Below are 14,985 nucleotides of genomic sequence, written 5' to 3' on the forward strand. Positions count from 1 at the left end.
TGGAGTAGAAAAATCACTCAGATGAGCCCTACTCAATCTCTTGCCTCATAGATCTTGAATATAAAGAATTGTTGCTTTAATCCAGTAATTTTGAAATAGATTATTATAGAGCAATAAATAACCAGAAGATATGGATGTATGTTTTTTCATGTCTGAGAATGCAACTATATATCCCATTCTCACCTTACCTTTAATATATGGATCCCAAATGTGCTGTGCCATATGCCTGGTTTAAGGACGATAATTCCCAGGCTCCATTGAAGATCTAGTCGTCAAGTGACAAGTTTCTTATACAAGTAGAAACACTGCTTGCACACTCTAGAAAATATCCTTAAAACAACTCCCCTTCTTCCCTCTTTGTACTAGTATATGTTGTGATTATTTGTATTACAACCACCATCTTGGACCATGAAGAGGACGACTCTCCCCTCAAGGTATTAGAGTTTAGTGCTGTAAGGATAGTGAAACTTTGTGATTTCAAGAAGCTAGTGAATTTATTTTCCATGAGGGAAGAATATTGTATATTACTTTATATTTTTTGATAAATGAGGCTGAGACTAATCAATTCAGTGGGTAATTAAAGTAAGACAATATAAAAGACAAAATGTAGTTTAAAGAATGGTAACAAGTATAAAATGTCATATTGGCTGGCTGTCATGATTCTCATATTCAATTACCATATAAAAGAACCCTTCATTTGTCCATGTCCATCATTAGTCAAGATCCAGAAGTTAGTGGCATGACACATCCTAGCATATGTTTGCCCATTCTTAGATGTTTAATTTACCTAATTTTGTTGTATTTTCTATTTTTTAAAAAATCATTATTTTATTGTATGAAAAATATATAACAAATGATAATATCTCCAATCTAACCAAAGAAAGAATAATCGCAAATGCAACTGAAACATTTCATATACCTCTCCCCAATTCCTTTGCATATCTTTCTAGTAATCACTATTGTGAATCTGGGCTATTTACATAAGCTAACTTTATTCTATATGTATTATTATTAATAGGCATGTAGTTTTGATTTGCATGGCTTTGAATTTCATAAAAATACTCTGATGCTGTATGTATACTTCTGCAACTTTTAGTTTTCTTTCTCTTTTAAAAAATATTTTTGTTTATTTATTTAATGGGCACTTGAGTGGCTCAGTCAGTTAAGTGTATGCCTTGGACTCATGTCATGATCCAGGGTCCTGGATGGAGCCCCTCATCAGGATCCCTGCTCAGTGAGGAGTCTGCTGTTCCCTCTGCCCCTCCTCCCTGCTCATGCTCTCTCTCTCAGATAAATAAATATTTTTAAAAAAAAATTAAGTAAAATAAAGATTTTATTTACTTATTTATTTAAGAGAAAGAGTGAGAGAGAGAGATAGAGTACAACCAAGAGGGTGAGGGAAAAGAGGAGCAGGGAGCCCAATGTTGGGCTTGATCCCTGGATTCCAGGATCGTGATTTGAGCCCAAAGCAGATGCTTAACCAAATGAGTCACCCAGGTGCCCCAACTCTTATTTTTCTAGCATCACATTTTGGAGTTTAGTCATAAATTCATGTAGCTGGTAAATTTATAAAACTTCACTGATCTACAATATTTCCCTGCACAAATATCCTAAAGTATATGATGTCATTTTATCTTCAATTAATATTTAGATTTTAGATTTGTGACTATTTCAAACTATAACAAGACTCTTGTGTAAGTGTGCTGCATGCTATGTGCTTTTACTATCAGCAAATCCTGTCATTTTCTCCATCCCCAAGGATTCTAAATTTTTTTCTTGCAATCTTAGAAACAGTTGGAGAGAATTGGTAGGAGTGGTGATTTCAGGATTTCTTTCTTTTTTTTTTTTTTTAAATTTATGATAGTCACAGAGAGAGAGAGAGAGAGAGAGAGAGAAGCAGTGACACAGGCAGAGGGAGAAGCAGGCTCCATGCACCGGGAGCCCGACGTGGGACTCGATCCCGGGTCTTCAGGATCGCGCCCTGGGCTAAAGGCAGGCGCCAAACCGCTGGGCCACCCAGGGATCCCTGATTTCAGGATTTCTGTCTTCTAATGTTGAATTTGACAGAAATAAGCAATTCAATGCAGGACAAAATCCAAGAAATTTAGTACCTGGAATGCAAACTTTAAATCTGGTTTGGAGTATTCAAAATATCATTTTCCTTTGGCTTACTTTAGATTTTCTAATCACCCAAAATTTAAGAATGAGAAAAGAGGAAGAACCATCAGCAGATTACTATAATGATTGTGAATTTCTTGTTCAGAAAATTGTATCTTCTAATTACTCAATTACATGAAATCAACTCAATTTTCCTGTCATTTTTATGGAACAGTTTTTTTTTACCTTCTTACTGTTAGTATTTTTGAAAAATGAATAGTGATTAGGGAATTTTAGTGTAATATTTAGATGGTTTTGAAAACAGGAAAACATTTGTCATTTTTTCCATATCACCTGACTAAAAAACTAGACTTTCAGATTGTAGGGAAGGGTAATGTAGGTCAATGTGATGCAAATATATATTTAATTTACCTTGTAAAATCACTTTAGCTTTATGTGTATACTGCTTTTACTTTTCCATACTTATCTTCTTCTGTAATATAATTGCTTGGTGTCTGCTTACACTGAATTCAATTCTTACATCAAACATTTATTCTTTTATCCAGATTTACCTGGAGGAAGTATATCATGTGTTGTGCTCATGAGTAAGGTATAAAAACCTAAGAACTTAAAAAAAAAAAAACATGCAGCAACAGTGGTTATTGCTAGGGTCTTCGTAAGGTTCAATGCCATTTGCTGAATGAAAGATCTCAATTTTTGAAAAATCAAAACTTTATCAGCACCTGGCAGTAATAGATATGAATACCCTCTGAAGAAAAGGGAGAAGCCACCCTAGGGAAGGGAACTAGATAGAAATATGGGTTTTGTTTCATCTTAAAAATACAGAGGAAAAAAAGCAAACTTTTAGGATCCGCTCATTTGAATTTTAATTTGGTGTTCTTGAGATTCTCTGAACTTTGCAATTTTACTTTCTTTTTGTTTTGTTTTGTTTTGTTTCTGCAAGTTCAGTGCTGGCCATAGAACAAATGATTCTGTGAACATTCTCTGTGAACAGAGAAGAGAAACATTTCCAGTCTGTCTCATGGTCCCCTCAGTCACACTAATTCATTCAAGATTGATACCATTCCTCCACCATGAGTTTTAATTTCTTTTTGAAGTCAACTAAGTGTCTTGATTTTTATTTATTTTTATTTTTTAAGATTTTATTTATTTCGAGAAAGAGAGAGGACACATGAGTGAAGGAGAGGGGCAGAGGGAGAGGGAGGAGCCGACTGCCCGCTGAGCAAGGAGACCAGCAGGAGACTTGATCCCAGGACCTCGGGATCATGATCTGAGCCCCTCAATATACACAGTTTTACTTGATTAATAAGATTTTCCTGGATGGTAAGAATACACAGTACAGTGAGAAAACATTGCAAAGATAAAATACATCAAGAATTATGCTTATATTTATAATTGTTCAATTTCTTAGTGGCTTATCCATCAAAATACAATTTGGAAGTATGTGTGCATGTGCACCTGTGTACAAATTTACTTCCTGTGTACTCTGCATTCTTTTCTGGTATAATGTATGGAAGCTTTCGCTAAGCCTTTTAAAATCTTTTCTACTTTTACATCAAAACTCCTTTTGGGGATAGGAGTTTGAAAGACCCCATGAACATGCAGGAAATTCATTATTCCCATTTCAAAATCAGGACACTGGGGCTCCTGGGTAGCTCAGTCAGTTAAGCATCTGCCTTTGGCTCAGGTCATGACCCCAAGGTCCTGGATCCAGCCTCCCATCGGGCTCCCTTACTCAGTGGGGAGCCTGCCTCTCCCTATCCCTCTATACCTCCCCTCCACTTGTGTCCTCTCATTCACTCTGCTCTGTCTTTCTCAAATAAATAATCTTTGAAATGTGTATTTAATAGGAATTTCCAAATTATGTATTTCTCCTATATTGAATCATGCTGGTGGGAATCAATAAAGTAGAGTTTGATATATAAAATTGTCTTCAGAAATCTCAGGTGCCAATTTTCAAAATGGAAAGACCACCATATATATGTCCCTGATGTTTGTGTTTCAAAGAAATGGAGAAGGAATGGAAGATGTGAATGAAGTTAATAGGACACAGGTATGAGGCAACCTCTAAGATGGATGATTTGATGATGTACCAGAGACCCTCCCCAAAGGCTAAATTAGTACACATTTTTCCCACCATCCTACAGTGTTGTTGTCCCTATGTTATTTAATGAGCTGAATCATCAGGATAATTTGATATAATTCAAATTAACAATTATATTAAATCAATGTAAATATTTGTAAGGAGCTGAAGTCAGTGCTTGGCAAATAATAAGCCATATGTAAGTGTTTATAAATCACATAATAAAATTAGATCCAGAGATCAATAATATTAGCTCTGGAGACCAAGCAGTTAGTTTCATGTGACAGTCTGAAGTTGTTTTATTGACAGAAGGCTCTTTCTTCTAGCTAATATACATTAAAGTGCCTAAAATAGTATTTGACATTTAAGGCATAATCATATAATAGAAGAGTATTAACTGTAAAATGTTTTGTGAAAGCTATTATTTTCAGTACTTTGCATATATTTTTTTTTAATTCCTGGAATTTCTATACATTTTTCTATTAGTTTCTTTGCAGCAGGGGTTATGATTTATCTATATTTCTGGGTCCTGGTATAAGTTAGAAATATATAGCCAAATAGCCTTGTATATTATCAAGTTAAAGCTCATTTGAGGGCTTACAATAGGTACATTTTAGCTTATATTTTTAAAAGTTTTAGTAATTGCATAAATATAGGGCTGATTGCAATTTATATTACAAAATGTATTACAGAACTACAAAATTATTTACAGAATTTTTAAAAAGCCTCACTTCATTTGTTATTTGGTAAGTTCTTTATTCACGAGCAATGCTGTGTGGAAAAACATGATGGCGTATAAAGCATTTGTAAGTCAATTGCCCACTCATTGTGGGCAGAGAAGGCAATTCCATACACAGAATAAATACTTATTCCAGTGAGAACAAAATGCAATCCCTTTCAAGGTAGAAGTGGTTAAGCTCTATAATCAGGTATCACTCAGTTCCTTATGAGAAACTCAGATCACATGGGAACCTGGTGGCTCACGGTTAAGTGTTCAGTCTTTAATAAGGCCTAGTAGCATCTGAGCTACTTTTCAAAATTAGAAGAGTTATTTATAAAAGATGGCAGAGCATTATTCAGAAATCCTCAGCTTCTTTGCTATGATTCCCATGGAGGTCTGCTAATGACTCCACACGCCACCACCTCCCATATATACCTGAAGCATCATGAGAGCTGTGATTCACATGACCCAGATATCTGAGCAAACCACATGGCAGCCTGGATATGCTGCATATCTTTCTCTTATTCAAGACACCACTCAAAACCAGTAGGTTTGGGGGTTACTTAGTAAGAGGATTGGACTGAATGTTCAAATAAGGTATATGTCTCCTTCAAAATCCAAACAAGCCTACTAGCCATTGTTTTTCTCTGTTCATAGTAGGAAAGATGTAATCCTTCATTTTCAAAGGATATCTCAACTTGCCCTAGATCACTGAACTCCTAATGGTTCACTAAAATAACAGCTTCCTGAGGTCTTGTGGAATTTGTTTCCTACCAACCCTTTGATTTGCACCTGTCTTAATAACATGTCAAAAGCATTTGCTACTTTCTCATCACCTAGTTCAATGATCAAATTATCACTAATGCAATAATCCAATGTGTTGTCCTATGGGATAGAGTGGAACTATTCTTGATAGATAATGACAAAGGAATGTAGAATTTTGGAAATTCTGGGTAAGAGAGTGAAGGTATATCACTGGCCTTGTCAGCATAAAGAGAGCCATTTCCAATGGTCTTCATTAAGAGGTACAGAATAAATAAAACATCATTGCATGAGAATTTACCAAACTTAGCAATATCACCAATTCAGTTCAGATAATTCTTTCTTGTTGGCTGCTTCTGTGCATTGTAGGATTTTAGCAGTGTCTTTGGCCTCCAACAGTAGCAACCCTCAGTTATAACAACTCAAAGTATCTCCAGAAATTGCTCGGTTTTTTCCCTACTGGGAACATCTTATGACAAAGCTATGGTGATGGGACGCCTGGGTAGCTCAGTGGTTGAGCGTCTGCTTTTGGCTGAGTTCGCGATCGTGGGTTCCTGGGATAGAGTCTCACATCAAACTCCCCGCAGGGAGCCTGCTTCTCCCTCTGCATATATCTCTGCTTCTTCCTCTGTGTCTCTCATAAATAAATAAATAAAACCTTTAAAAATAAATAAATAAATTGTAGACTTTACTCAGAGTTCACCAGTTTTAGCTCTCACATCCTTTTTCTGTTCCAGGATTCAATCCAGAATGTCATGTTGCATTTAGCAGCCATGCATTAGTCTCCTCCAATCTGTGAAAGTTTCTTGGTCTTTCCAATCATGATGGGAAATTTTGAGGAGGAATGGATATGTGTTTTGTAGAAAGGCCCTCAACTTGACTGTTTTCTGAGGATTAGACTGGGGATTATGGTTTTGGGGGAATAATACCCAAGAGGTGAGTGTTTTTCATTGAATCATATCAAGAGGAATAAAATATCAACAGAACTTATTATTGGTTGTGTTAATATTGATTAAGTGGGTAAGTGGTGCCTGCCATCTTTCTAGTTTTCTGTTGTGTTTCAATTAGATGATTTTAGTTTGAATTTATTATGAATGTATATCTTTCTTGAAAATGTGCTAAATATTTTATCAAAATAATTTACTAATTTCCTAGGTTTCATCTCTTTGCCAAGAACCTTTGAAAGTCATATTTTACTTTATTTACAAGCTAAAAAATTACTTCATATATTTCATGGATGCTGATAGAGGATAGATTTCTGAGTCAGAAACAAAGGATTTTATCACTATGGTCCAGCAAGGCCCATGAGAATTGTATTGTGTTGGTTCCCTTTCTCCTAAACACGTGATGGAGAGGGCCTAGGCAGATGACACACTGAATCTCAGCTACAGAACCCAAATCTTTTATGGTATGGGGTGAACCTGACTCTCCTTCAACCCAGATGGATGAATTATCCTTATTATGCTGAGCAGCATATAAACTTTCTCTTTGCTCCAGCAGAAGTTACTAGCTCCACCTTGTAAGACCATTTGTTACGAAACATCATTGAAAAGATAATCTGGAATAAAGATTATTAGTGTTTCTTCTTGTGTGATATACAGAACAAGAGAGACCTATGATGAATCATCTAGCAACAATATTCATCCATGGTTCCCATATTTTCTTGGCTCCAGAAGCATTTTCCCATGAGTGCACCCCTGTCAGCCACTCTGATTAATTTTACTCACAGGGTCCAGGACCAAATTTGTTCAATTTTCCTTGTATAGTATTTAGTTAAGTTTTTTTGTTTTTGTTTTTGTTTTGTTTTTTTTTTTTTTTTTTAGTTAAGTTTTATATCAACAGGAATCCAAAGAGCACAATGGAGCTTATCCACACTAATAACCTCAACTATACCCTCTAACATCCTGGATCTAACCAGTTAAGCAAAGGGTCAGGCCTTTTTTCAGAAGTTTCTGTATGGACTTTCACTTGGTCTGAGACATTATTTCAGGTATAGAAGAACATACAGCTTCTGCCTGGAACCATAAGGAGGAAGACTAGGACATTTTTCTCATAAGAAACCCTAGTCAGTGAGTTAATATAGATCTAAGGCCTTTGGGGGCCAAGATAGTATCACAGATCAGTGCAGAGAAAGTGAGGCAAAATTTTTTACTTACCCACCCATTGGATGATCTCAATTGTAGAGACAACTGCCCATAGGGTAAACAAAAAGAATGATTCAGCATCCGCTGAAGTATCTACATAGTTTACTCTGGTCAGTTAATACATGTACAGAGATTTCCTTAAATTCCTTGAAACTGTAAGTCTTCCAAACTTTCCTGAGAGTCTGTGGTGTGTGTGTGTGTGTGTGTGTGTGTGTGTTTGTGTGTGTGTGTGTGTGTGTGTGTTGAATATAAAGCTCAGGGTTCAGGAAGTTTACAACTCTGTCATACTCTTAACTTCTTATTTGGGCAGGGCTACAAGGTCACCCAGGGATGAGAGACTAGAGTCTTCTTCTTTTGTGGGCTTATCCACAGTCCTGCATATGCCTGTAACTGTCTTGTCTTCCAGGTGTACATAGGAGCTTTCAAAGTACTTTATGGATATCTCATTCCAGAGATCTTCTTTCTACAGTTTTGGTCAGACTCTTGTTTACCCCAACTAGTCTAAACCTCAAGAAGAGGCTGCATTAAACAAGTGATTTGGGGGGGAGCAAATTCTTGGGATATGGTTCTTCCTATTCAGCAAGATCACCTTTCCAGAGATCTGCAAGACCTATTGACTAGTGACACAGTTCTGAGGATGGGAATTTTTAAGATCTCCAGTCTCTTACTCTCTCTTTTGGTGGTGGCCAGGCTGTATTAACAGCTACCATGGTGATGAGACTGCTGGCTCTGAAGAGTCTATGAAGCTGGGGAAAGAAGGATGAGAACAAGCAAAGTTAAAAAGCCCCAAATTCTGGGAACCTGGGTGGCCTAGTTGTTTAAGTAGCTGACTCTTGATTTCGGCTCAGGTCATGATCTCAGGGTCTTGAGATGGAGCTCCAAGTCAAGTCCCATGTCAAGCTCTGCATCAGGCTCCATACTCAGTGAGGAGGAGTCCACTTGAGGATTCTCTCCTTCTCTCTCTGCCCCTCCCCTGTCCCCACTCTCACTCACACACAGGTGCTCTCTCTCTTTTTAAAATAAATAAACCTTTTAAAAAAAGGCTGCAATCTGCTGTTTGCCCTGAAGTTAAGCAGCTTTTCTTGAGTAAATGATCTTTTGTTGTTCTTTTTTTTCCCCCCAAATTCATTCAATACCCAGAGTTTTGAAAAAGTAAATTTTGAAATATGGTCAGCATTTTGAGTTTTTTTTTTTTTGTTGTTGTTGTTGTTTTTTAAGATTTTATTTATTTATGAGAGAGAGAGAGAGAGAGGCAGAGGGAGAAGCAGGCTCCATGCAGGGAGCCTGATGTGGGACTCAATCCCGGGACTCCAGGATCATGCCCTGGACCAAAGGCAGGCACTAAACCACTGAGCCACCCAGGGATCCCCTGGCCTTTTGATTGTTTATGTTAAATAGCAGATTTACAGAAGATCTCATTCTCATTCTCTGAGTTTTGATTTTCCTATGAGAGGTTCTGTTGTAATTACTTTTCAGTGTCTGGTGATAGTTGCTTTATATATTCTGTTGTCCAGTGTTTTTAGTTGAAATCAGTAGGAAGGATATGCTGGTATATGATCACTCTGTCTGAAGTGAACCTGGAAACTCTACAGTATGTGCTTTATTCAGTCAAAGCAGGAACATTATATAACAGACTCAATCTATTCATCATTGACTCATAACAACAACAAAAACCTTATTTTTTATTTTTCAAAGCCCAAAATAACCAAGATTATTATAAATATGTTTATGCATTAAGTGTAATTATACTGAAAGAATATTTTTTCCTTATAATACATATTTTATAACATATAATCAGTCAATGTTTAATATCAAAATAATTTTAGTTCATATAAATGCTTTGATTTGGTTATTAACAAAAATGTGCATACATATGTATGTGTAACCAAATAAAAATTTTGTTGGACTATATAAAAGGTCCACATTAGACATTGCCTTTAAAGACAGTTTTACCATTCCATTTCTGGTTGTTATTAAGTAAACAGTATTTTGAGAAAGATTTGTTAAGTGCAGGAGGATTTAAGGACAAATGCTCACAAACTCTTCATTTTCCAAGGTCTGAAAACGCTTTCTAAAAATATACATCCTATGTATACCACACTGTTGACGTATAAGGAAGTCTGTGTATGTCAGATGGGCATGTTGGAAGGATCACAATTTGAGAAACATTGAGGTACATGCTAGTTATGGTGCTACCCAAAACATTCTACAATGATGGCAAGGAAAATGTCCACAAACATACATATGTTATTTAATGTAACCTTAAAATTCATTTGCTTTCAATAAAATCTACATTTTAGTAATGGAAAGGACAATAATTAACTAAATATAACACTATATAAAGAAATATGTCTTAGCCAAAAATTTTACAACCATTGGTTTATTTGTCCTTTTCAATAACCATTTAGAAGGAAAAAAATGATTTCCTATTCAAAAATTCTAGAATCTCAGGTGCAAAAGCATAATAGTAGAACACAGTAGTGGTGTGTCTACCATAGAGCCCAACAAATTAATATATTTCTCTATATTTTACAAATTTAACATGATTCCTCTAGGATGTTTCAAAAAACATTGTATTTAAGTGCCCTGATTATTAATAAGGGAGCCACATATAACCATAAACAATATTTTGTGAATACTATTTTTATTCATAAGCAAAATGGCTTATTGCAAAAGGAAAATGAGAAATGGGATTCATAGGAGGTGATGTTATCATTTGGTACACTTTATTTCTGGCATTACAAATTATATAATCTCTCTCCACCTAGACAAACATGAATTATTATAGTACCATTTTGATTATTTATATATTTATTTGAGAGAGAGACAGAGAGAGAAGGAGAGAGAGAGAGAGAAAGAGTTCAAGCAGGGGAGGGGCAGAAGGAGAGGGAGCGAGAATTGCAAGCCAACTTCACACTGAGCAAGGAGCCCAATTTGGGACTTGATCTCATAACCTGAGCCAAAACCAAGAGTTGGATGCTCAACCAACTGAGCCACCCAGTGGCCTGATCATTATTTAAATTAAGATACTTTAAACTTGGAAGAATTAAGAATGTTTGTCCTTACGGGAGAAATGGAATGTATATACTGAAACAAGTTGGAAATTACTGTATTTCTAATTTTATGACACAAAAGTAAAACTATAATCAGAAATTATCAGGAGAAGTTAAAATATACCAAGTATTTTGGCCTGAATTATCTATCTATCTATCTATCTATCTATCTATCTATCATCTATCATCTATCTATCATCTATCTATCTATCTATCTATCTATCATCTATCTATCTATCTATCATCTATCATCATCTATATATATCTGTTCTTTATTGCACTATGTTTTTGAGACACAAACTTAATTTTAATTTCATAAATGTGGTGAAATCTTAAAAACTATTTCTCTAAATGCTTCTTTTGGTTTTTTATTATACTTTTGGTTCTATTCTAGAGCCTGAATGCTTTGTCATCTCTCAGCAGTTGAGCGACTAAATTAAAGGAATTTTAGGTGAAAGAAGTGATAGTTTTTCCATGCTCTTGGGTAGACATCAAAGGAAGAGGGCTTTATTTGATTCCCTGTGATTTTCTTCAGGTTTTGCGAGCCAACAAGTATCATCAGAGAACAAAACTTCCAGTTCAAAGTGAAGAAGCAAAAAAGGTCTTCACTACCAAATAATGTTCTCAAACTGAGGAGAAAAGTTTTGAAAGGGATATTAATAGATCTCTCCAAACAAAACTGCTCTGAATGAAAGAAAATGTTTTCACTTTACAGAATTTTTTGAAATTATGAGAATGCGATGTTTGCAGGCAAACGTATGGCAAAAGCATACTATTTTCTGTAGTTGTCAAACAATTGTACCAAGGAGAAGGAGTGCCTCAAGGAACTCATGAACCAGTAACTAAGTGAAGACAAGCACAGCTGATTCCAGTTTTAGATGCAGTTTTCTGCCCTGGAAGCACACCTTTGGGGAGAAAAAATAGAGGAATTCTTAGTTTCACATATGTGAGGAATTCTTAGTTTCACATTTGTGAAGCCTCTTCCCAGACACTGCCAGCCTGGCATTCTCCTTGTTGCTATCAATAATCAAATATGACTGTTTTTAGTAATATAAGGACAGTTGGGTAGAGTGATTGAGGATAGCTACTATTCCTAAAGCTTTCTGTTTCTTCAGTCTGACTCAGAGCAAATATACAAGAGACAGTAATGAAGGTATATAATGCTCTTAAGAGGTCATCAAGTTGATGTAAACAAACCCATATATAATTGAAGATATGAAGATTTGAATTGTAATTATTAATAGTCACTGACGTGAGGCCATGTTCATCTGTACTATTGCATCATTTCGTTTTAAATATAAATGCTATTAAATGTTCTTCTTAGATGAATGGAATGAAATAAGTCCAATTTCTTACCTTATGCAGGTAATCTATAAAGTAGTTCAAGACACTCTGTCATTTAGGATAGTTCTGTCCCACATGCTAAAAAAAAATCTAATGTCTTATTCAGCAGTTATATGTAAAGTATCCAACAAGTGATATGGCCTAGGCACTGAAAAACCACAGTGTGGTACAGCCAATCACAATGGTCCTGGCCCAAATGACCGGCAGGACCATACCAGAGTTATACCACACCAGGTGGTGTGTCAGCATTGGTCGTCTTGAAGTATCTTTGAGTTCCCAAGGGCTCACATTTTGATAGTCAGCTCCAAATTTCTAATGTTGCACAATTACTGCTTCCTATGCTCTTTTGTGGCTTTTCATATATTTTTGACAAATCTGTATTAGTCAAATAACCAAAGGAGAAAATGAATTTGTTAGGTGGCTATTAGTGTACAGAATATCTGGATCTATGGGTAGTCTTGAGAACCAAGTATCAAGAGCCAAGAAAAGAAGTAAAGTAACAAATCAGAGCTGCTGGTTAATGGATGGCCCTGCTGCCATGCAACCATGAAGAAGTTTTGAGCAGTGCCTGTGTCTATGTATTACCTGCTGAGGTTCCAAGGTGCTGGGCTGAAGCTTTTTATTATTTTTTTTTTTCTGAACTTCGGTTCACTGGAACTTGCATTATTACACCAGAAAACCATTGGTTTAAAATTTAATATTATACTATCCTGCTGTTAAAAAGTCCTCACACAATTTTTCCATCCTTACTCTATACTCTTCCCAACCTGCTAGATCACCTTTCCTTACCCAGAACTCTTGTACACTTATAACAAATTTTGAGCCTTATTCTAATTCTTTCCTTTAAGACTCTTCATTTCTCACCTCATGGATTTTCTCATTATTTTCCTGAAAATAGATACTTACATATATATTTAAACACATAAAGTCTTTTTCTTCCCCCAAATGAACTTTCTTCTTTGTTAAATCGTGTTAGTTTTCCCATCATAAAGTGAGATACTTAGTGATAGTGTAGGTTTCCTAACTTCCTAGTGCTAGTGTAGGATTTGGGGCCTGTGTGTGCCCTGAAAATACTTCCAGTGGGAAATGGTATACCATGGGGTAGGGAATGATGTTTTGTCAATTCTTCATAGTAATGGTCATTTATCCCTACATCTGTTGATGAAACTAATAGTAAATTTCTTTAAACCCTTCATGTCCAGGAGTTTGCAAACAATAAAAACGTCTATATTTAAATATTTAAAATAATTTTTAGTCTACTAACATGTACAAAGTTAAAAACACACGTTTGAGAGCAACAATTATAAACATTTAATATTAAATATTGCATTTAAACACTTTGTAATAGGAAAACATTTATTAATTGCTTATTTGTATATGATACTAAGCTAGGAGAAACTTAAAAACAAGAGAACTAACATGATCTGGGCCCAATTAGTCTGTGAATGATTAACTTGCTTGCTTTGAGCATGGTGCTAATGAGGCCCAGACCCCAGGTTTGATCTCCTCATGGGCTGGTTAGTTTGGCTCTTTGCCATTGCCATGTATCTCCTTTCTAACTTCCATAAGGAAGTCTGACACATAGGTCACTGGTCATATGGACAAACAAGATAGAGAGTATAGACGTACATTTCCAAATTTATCAACTCAATTGGAAAAATGAAACATGCACTCTTTTAGGGGGAAGTCAGTCATCTTCACTCAGCAACACACGTTGACTTCTAATAGTATAGCCATTATCAAAAATGAACAAACCCTCTTTATGTAGAATGCTTGACAGAGTGTAAACAGTGCCTTCAGGTATGCTATAACATTATTTATAAGCATCAAAAGATACTTAAACTCTGTACATCTATCCATCTCATCTATATGCCAGTAGGACACTAAAAAGTAGAAGATAATTTGAGACATATACTTCAACAAGGGGACTAAAACAATTAGTTACATATAATTTAATTTAGCTATACCTCACTGTTTAGATGATTTTTGTTTATGAAACTTAGTCATACTTGGTTTGCTTCAGTTTCAATCTTTTTTATATTTTTTTATTATTTTTTTAGAGATGTTGGGGGAGTGTGGGAAGAGAGGTAGAGGCAGAGAGGGAAGGAGAGAAAGACTCAAGCAGGCCCCACATCCAGCGCAGAGACTGATGTGGGTCTCAATTTCATAACGCTGAGATCATGACCTGACCAAAATCAAGGGTTGGAGGATTAACCAGGCACCCAGTTTCAATCTTTAAAAATTTTTTTTGTCAATGTCAAAAATTGTTTTAGATGAACCCTCCTTAAAGTAAAGCATTCTGCAGTTTTGTTCATTTTTATACAATAAATCAATAAATGAATATGTGAATTGGAGCACAAAAAATACTCCAAAGGTTGAAAGCTAGTTGTCTTGAAATTTCTATCTCTGTCAAATGATTTTTTATTGCATATGTGCTAGCCATTCTCCTAAACTCTCTATATTCTTGCATATCTTGCCTGAGGAAATTGTATGGGTCTTTAATAATAGTAGGATAAAATCAGTATGTTATTGCTTAAAAAACTTATTTTGGACATTTATGAGTTCTGTAACTTATGGGGAGCTGAAAACAGGTACTTAGCCAAATAACTTAGGTTAAAATAAAATATTATTTTAAAGTTAAAATCATTCCCAGGGTTTTGAGATACTACGCTAGTTTTGTTTTTTGTTTTTTGTTTTTTGTTTTTTTTAATTTTCTGAAGCCTGAAAAAATGGTTTACTTCCGCATTCATTAATTTCTGT

Source organism: Vulpes vulpes, unplaced genomic scaffold, assembly GCF_048418805.1.
Source record: "Vulpes vulpes isolate BD-2025 unplaced genomic scaffold, VulVul3 Bu000000675, whole genome shotgun sequence".
Lineage (NCBI taxonomy): Eukaryota > Metazoa > Chordata > Mammalia > Carnivora > Canidae > Vulpes > Vulpes vulpes.